General features: G+C 55.4%; 1 non-coding gene across 1 annotated transcript in view; it reads left to right on the forward strand.

Moving 5' to 3' along the window:
• Positions 1 to 6093: 6093 nt before the first annotated feature.
• LOC124728195 overlaps positions 6094 to 7500 on the forward strand; it is a 1909-nt gene continuing 502 nt past the window's right edge. Inside the window, exon 1 of the ribosomal RNA XR_007007234.1 lies at positions 6094 to 7500. This exon is cut by the window's right edge and continues 502 nt beyond it. This is a non-coding gene — a ribosomal RNA (small subunit ribosomal RNA).

A 7500-nucleotide genomic window follows, 5' to 3' on the forward strand; every position in this document is an offset into this window, starting at 1 on the left:
ACCGTCGTGAGACAGGTTAGTTTTACCCTACTGATGACTGTGTCGTTGCGATAGTAATCCTGCTCAGTACGAGAGGAACCGCAGGTTCGGACATTTGGTTCACGCACTCGGCCGAGCGGCCGGTGGTGCGAAGCTACCATCCGTGGGATTAAGCCTGAACGCCTCTAAGGCCGAATCCCGTCTAGCCATTGTGGCAACGATATCGCTAAGGAGTCCCGAGGGTCGAAAGGCTCGAAAATACGTGACTTTACTAGGCGCGGTCGACCCACGTGGCGCCGCGCCGTACGGGCCCTACTTGTTTGCCGGACGGGGCACTCGGGCGGCGCTGTCTGGGATCTGTTCCCGGCGCCGCCCTGCCCCTACCGGTCGACCATGGGTGTCTATATTTCGATGTCGGGACTCGGAATCGTCTGTAGACGACTTAGGTACCGGGCGGGGTGTTGTACTCGGTAGAGCAGTTGCCACGCTGCGATCTGTTGAGACTCAGCCCTAGCTTGGGGGATTCGTCTTGTCGCGAGACGAGACCCCCAGGGGCTGGTCGCCAGCAGGGGTACGCGTGGGCCCCCCTTGCTTTCAGTTTCCGCACGTCGCATCTCTGGGCGTATCGGTCTGGGCGGGCGCGCCGCACCCAGGGCGCTGCAGTGGGTGCGGCGGCCTGGGGCGTATCGGTTGGCGTGGGCGCTGCGATGGGTGCCGCCGCCGTGCGCGCGGGGAGGCGGCGCCGGCCGGCCGGGCGCCGTGTGTACCGCCGCGCTATAGCGTATCGCTTTGGCGGCCGCCGCCGGGTGCCGCGGTGGGTGCCGGACGGTCGATGCCGGCCCACCGGCCGGGGCGTCGCGCGGAGGCGGCGGCGTCGGGCGGGTGCTGTGCGGCGGTCGCGGTGCCCGGCGGGGTCTGGTACGTTGTCGCCGTCCCCCCCGCCTCCGTCCGGTGAACGCCAATCCCCCTAACCGATGGATGTGAAATAAAATATAATAACACATGATGCTCCGCAAGAAAATAGACTTGGGATAGGGTGTGTCGTTGGCAAGTCCCCGGGGCGGTTAGTGTGTGTGGTGATAAGTCTGTAGGGGGGGGGGGGCGAGGTATTAGGAAATAGATAGATAGATAGTGGTGCCGTGGGTGTCGACAGTAGACATAGCACACTGCCACCTACAGGGATCCGACGGAACTACGCCACCCATGCCGGCAAAACAGTATCGCCATCTATGAAAATAGGGCGAAAGCACATGCAATACCGCCATCTATGCGCATCTGACAACACTACGTCCGCACCACAAAACATACCGCCATCTGTAGGTCTCCCGCAACATGACCTCCTGCAACGACGCCACCGCCATCTATGAGACGCCAAGCCGACTAAGACAGCGATGCGCCACAGTGCCCGCCTTTCGACGCCACCCACAAAGCCTGCAGCCTCTGTCGACCATAGCACCCATTCTCCAGTGGCTCTGCCGCACGAAGCCGTGGACCGGCAATGACTCCACCCGCACCGTTCGTGGACCACCCCAACCGCCAAACGCGCACCTCCAGCGGATGAACGGCGGACGTTTCCCGCACTCGTAAAGTGCAATCCACCCCTATAACTTGCGTTTCATGAAGAGTTATTTCCAATATGCGACATTCCCGCTGTCCCTATACATGAGCCGCGACCTGTACCACTTACGAGCGAGAGACGCGATCGCGTTGCTCACTGTACGGCGTCCGATACCGAGCCATCAGCATGTCGGTCCCCATGCGCGTTGCACTCGCACTCGCACTCGCAAAAACGTGGGGCAAATATATTACGCGGAAGAGTTATAACAGACCGAGCCCCACTGCATGGGGGGAGTCTTTGTCACTAATGTACACAGATAGAACATTGTGGACTGGAACCAGATTACCGTACACACGGCGCTGATTAGTAATCAATGCAGAGCCATCAAACTACAGAAAATATATACAACTGTCCGTATACATGCTGAAAGAGTCTGCCCACAATGGGAACCACACGTCAGCCAGACACTCTGATCACGCACCACTCTCTGCTTCTAACAGGCGCACATACAATATGTAAGCACCAGCATGGAACAACATCCAGTGCATCCTCTCCGCCACATTACACAATCCACACTATCACAACCAGACCAGGAGGTCCATGCGGAAAATAGAATATCCCACCCTTTCGACATCCACCATTGCGCAGATAAGGCACCAACACCCACACATGTCCTATACAACGGTGCACCCAACATCACAATAGTACCTCCTGTCACAGCGCACAAACAATGACATGAGTCAAAGACACAGGTCTGACACAAGCATAGAATTGGAGCGCCGCCTCTAATAAGCCAAAGGTGCATCCTGACGTGACAAATCTCATCATGTCACAAGCATTCACTTACTATAATCACTATCAACGAACCTGCCGCCCCGCCCCCCCCCCCCCCCCCACACCTTTCCTTACAACAACGTGTAACCTAACCTAACCCATGTTGTACCTTAACCTAACCCATGTTGTACCTTAACCTAACCCATGTTGTGCCTTAACCTAACCCATGTTGTGCCTTAACCTAACCCATGTTGTCCCCTAACCTAACCCAAGTTGTCCCCTAACCTAACCCATGTTGTCCCTTAACCTAACCCATGTTGTGCCTTAACCTAACCCATGTTGTGCCTTAACCTAACCCATGTTGTCCCCTAACCTAACCCATGTTGTCCCCTAACCTAACCCATGTTGTGCCTTAACCTAACCCATGTTGTCCCCTAACCTAACCCATGTTGTGCCTTAACCTAACCCATGTTGTCCCCTAACCTAACCCATGTTGTCCCCTAACCTAACCCATGTTGTCCCCTAACCTAACCCATGTTGTGCCTTAACCTAACCCATGTTGTGCCTTAACCTAACCCATGTTGTCCCCTAACCTAACCCAAGTTGTCCCCTAACCTAACCCATGTTGTCCCCTAACCTAACCCATGTTGTGCCTTAACCTAACCCATGTTGTGCCTTAACCTAACCCATGTTGTGCCTTAACCTAACCCATGTTGTCCCCTAACCTAACCCATGTTGTCCCCTAACCTAACCCATGTTGTGCCTTAACCTAACCCATGTTGTCCCCTAACCTAACCCATGTTGTGCCTTAACCTAACCCATGTTGTCCCCTAACCTAACCCATGTTGTCCCCTAACCTAACCCATGTTGTCCCCTAACCTAACCCATGTTGTGCCTTAACCTAACCCATGTTGTGCCTTAACCTAACCCATGTTGTCCCCTAACCTAACCCATGTTGTCCCCTAACCTAACCCATGTTGTCCCCTAACCTAACCCATGTTGTCCCCTAACCTAACCCATGTTGTCCCCTAACCTAACCCATGTTGTCCCCTAACCTAACCCATGTTGTCCCCTAACCTAACCCATGTTGTCCCCTAACCTAACCCATGTTGTCCCCTAACCTAACCCATGTTGTGCCCTAACCTAACCCATGTTGTGCCCTAACCTAACCCATGTTGTGCCCTAACCTAACCCATGTTGTGCCTTAACCTAACCCATGTTGTCCCCTAACCTAACCCATGTTGTCCCCTAACCTAACCCATGTTGTCCCCTAACCTAACCCATGTTGTCCCCTAACCTAACCCATGTTGTGCCTTAACCTAACCCATGTTGTCCCCTAACCTAACCCATGTTGTCCCCTAACCTAACCCATGTTGTCCCCTAACCTAACCCATGTTGTCCCCTAACCTAACCCATGTTGTCCCCTAACCTAACCCATGTTGTCCCCTAACCTAACCCATGTTGTCCCCTAACCTAACCCATGTTGTCCCCTAACCTAACCCATGTTGTGCCCTAACCTAACCCATGTTGTCCCCTAACCTAACCCATGTTGTGCCTTAACCTAACCCATGTTGTGCCTTAACCTAACCCATGTTGTCCCCTAACCTAACCCATGTTGTCCCCTAACCTAACCCATGTTGTGCCTTAACCTAACCCATGTTGTGCCGTAACCTAACCCATGTTGTGCCTTAACCTAACCCATGTTGTGCCTTAACCTAACCCATGTTGTGCCTTAACCTAACCCATGTTGTGCCTTAACCTAACCCATGTTGTGCCTTAACCTAACCCACGTTGTCCCCTAACGTAACCCACGTTGTCCCCTAACGTAACCCACGTTGTCCCCTAACGTAACCCACGTTGTCCCCTAACGTAACCCACGTTGTCCCCTAACGTAACCCACGTTGTCCCCTAACGTAACCCACGTTGTCCCCTAACGTAACCCACGTTGTCGCCTATCGTAACCCACGTTGTCGCCTAAACCTGCTCTGTAATTGTTATACGACTCGTTCAATTAGTGTAGTGTTGCCCACCCGCAACCCTCGCAATATAGTTCGCTACTCGCACTGCCCGCTCCCCTGTGTATCGCTTCATGTTAAACACCTTGCAAGTCTTGCTGACTTTCCACATGCTCCTGCTGTACACTGTAATGTGGATGGCAGCAGGGCGTACATGCCGCCCCCCCCCCCCCCCCACCTCTCCCCACGTCCCCACCTTGCCCCCTGCCTTCGCAAGGTGGTTGGTGACAAGTTTGCATGTTCAATGCCCTTCGCATGCGACGTACGCAGGCTACGTTGTGGTGCGGCCTGTGTCAACTGTCCGCTGATGTCGTACGCGTGAACCACAATCTGTACTGCACATTCGTCCTTATGTACTGAATGATACATCGTGGCACATGTGTGACCGTACAACGACTGCGCCCAAAAACGGCGGACCATACAGTGCAAATATTGTGCACGCAGCTACGTGTCGTCTCCCTATGAGAGCTGGATTGCAGTGTGGTACGCCATAGAGACGTGTGGGAGGAACGGACGCCGTGGATGGCGATCAGCATGAGCTGTCTGTTGATGTATTCGGACCTAGTCGTCTCTCCTCACACACCGTGATGGCATGGTGCAGCGCGTTCCATATCTGCGACATGCTACAGAAGCCGGTTGACAGTCGTTCGAGCAATGGACATCGCATACGTACGGGGGCCACCTTCCACGTATTGTCTAGGCGTGCACATTTTGTTGCGTGTATGTGGGCAGACGTAGTGTGGCGTGACACCTGACACAGGCATGCAATAATGGTTGAAGTTGCAAATGGCGATGGACGCCTACGTTTTCTGGTGAAGTTACGCAAATGAAGAAATGGTAACCCGTTGTGGTGCGGTTGTTCTCGCTAGGGGTGAATCGGTGATGGCGACGATAGGTTGAGGTACTAACCGGTTGTTCCAGCGATACCCACCATGCCGACGAAACTGAACGGCATCTGGGTGTGAAGCGATACGCGGCGGTGGCTGGGTGGGACCGTCCCCGGCCGGTGAGGGGGCGCCTCCCGGCGTGCTGGCCGCGCGGTGCGTGGGCGCACGCGCTACAGCCGGCTGGTGGGGGCGGCCAGTGGCAGGCGCGCCGGCCGACGGACGCGGCAGGCGTCGCAGCTGCGCGCCGGCGCACCCTGCGCGCGGCGCCGTGCGGCCAAAGTAGGTCCTCGCGGGCCCGGTGCGAAGCGCGGTGGACATCTGCAGTGTGCTGGTCCGATTGAGGACTGTGTGCGTTGAGGATGCGCCGCCGCCCGGCGCTCGGCGCCGCGACGCCGTCTGCTGCTCGGTCGCCCCAGCGGTTCTCGCTGGTGGTTTGTATCGCAGCTGTGCGGATGTGTTGGCGTGTGCGCTGTGCTGGGAGAGTTCGCTTCGGCACCCAAGTGGGGCTTTTGTCCTTCTGTGGCGCTGGCGTTGGAGCTGCCGGTCACCGTAGGTGGCGCGTGTTGTCTCCCGCCGGCAATGCCACGACAGCACGCTCCCGGGCCTCTGTCGGCAGCGGCAAGCTCAGTTGGGAGCACGGGTGGTCGCACCGAAAGCGTCTACTCGCCTAACTCCGGGCGATTGCGCCTCTCTCGAACCCGACCAAGTACTTGGGACGGCGCTGCGCGCCGCCGGGACCTGAGAGGGTTTCGAGGTGTATTGTGCAGGGGAGCTCAGCCTCCTCCTGTTTGCAGAATGATTGAGCGGACGCTTGCGTGTTCGCGCGGGCCCCCGGGACACACTCCCGGGCGGCCGGCTGCTCAGCTCTAGTTGACGCAGCTCCCTGGTTGATCCTGCCAGTAGTCATATGCTTGTCTCAAAGATTAAGCCATGCATGTCTCAGTACAAGCCGCATTAAGGTGAAACCGCGAATGGCTCATTAAATCAGTTATGGTTCCTTAGATCGTACCCACGTTACTTGGATAACTGTGGTAATTCTAGAGCTAATACATGCAAACAGAGTCCCGACCAGAGATGGAAGGGACGCTTTTATTAGATCAAAACCAATCGGTCGGCTCGTCCGGTCCGTTTGCCTTGGTGACTCTGAATAACTTTGGGCTGATCGCACGGTCCTCGTACCGGCGACGCATCTTTCAAATGTCTGCCTTATCAACTGTCGATGGTAGGTTCTGCGCCTACCATGGTTGTAACGGGTAACGGGGAATCAGGGTTCGATTCCGGAGAGGGAGCCTGAGAAACGGCTACCACATCCAAGGAAGGCAGCAGGCGCGCAAATTACCCACTCCCGGCACGGGGAGGTAGTGACGAAAAATAACGATACGGGACTCATCCGAGGCCCCGTAATCGGAATGAGTACACTTTAAATCCTTTAACGAGTATCTATTGGAGGGCAAGTCTGGTGCCAGCAGCCGCGGTAATTCCAGCTCCAATAGCGTATATTAAAGTTGTTGCGGTTAAAAAGCTCGTAGTTGGATTTGTGTCCCACGCTGTTGGTTCACCGCCCGTCGGTGTTTAACTGGCATGTATCGTGGGACGTCCTGCCGGTGGGGCGAGCCGAAGGCGTGCGACCGCCCCGTGCGTGCTCGTGCGTCCCGAGGCGGACCCCGTTGAAATCCTACCAGGGTGCTCTTTATTGAGTGTCTCGGTGGGCCGGCACGTTTACTTTGAACAAATTAGAGTGCTTAAAGCAGGCAAGCCCGCCTGAATACTGTGTGCATGGAATAATGGAATAGGACCTCGGTTCTATTTTGTTGGTTTTCGGAACCCGAGGTAATGATTAATAGGGACAGGCGGGGGCATTCGTATTGCGACGTTAGAGGTGAAATTCTTGGATCGTCGCAAGACGAACAGAAGCGAAAGCATTTGCCAAGTATGTTTTCATTAATCAAGAACGAAAGTTAGAGGTTCGAAGGCGATCAGATACCGCCCTAGTTCTAACCATAAACGATGCCAGCCAGCGATCCGCCGCAGTTCCTCCGATGACTCGGCGGGCAGCCTCCGGGAAACCAAAGCTTTTGGGTTCCGGGGGAAGTATGGTTGCAAAGCTGAAACTTAAAGGAATTGACGGAAGGGCACCACCAGGAGTGGAGCCTGCGGCTTAATTTGACTCAACACGGGAAACCTCACCAGGCCCGGACACCGGAAGGATTGACAGATTGATAGCTCTTTCTTGATTCGGTGGGTGGTGGTGCATGGCCGTTCTTAGTTGGTGGAGCGATTTGTCTGG

This window comes from Schistocerca piceifrons, unplaced genomic scaffold, assembly GCF_021461385.2.
Source record: "Schistocerca piceifrons isolate TAMUIC-IGC-003096 unplaced genomic scaffold, iqSchPice1.1 HiC_scaffold_1138, whole genome shotgun sequence".
Lineage (NCBI taxonomy): Eukaryota > Metazoa > Arthropoda > Insecta > Orthoptera > Acrididae > Schistocerca > Schistocerca piceifrons.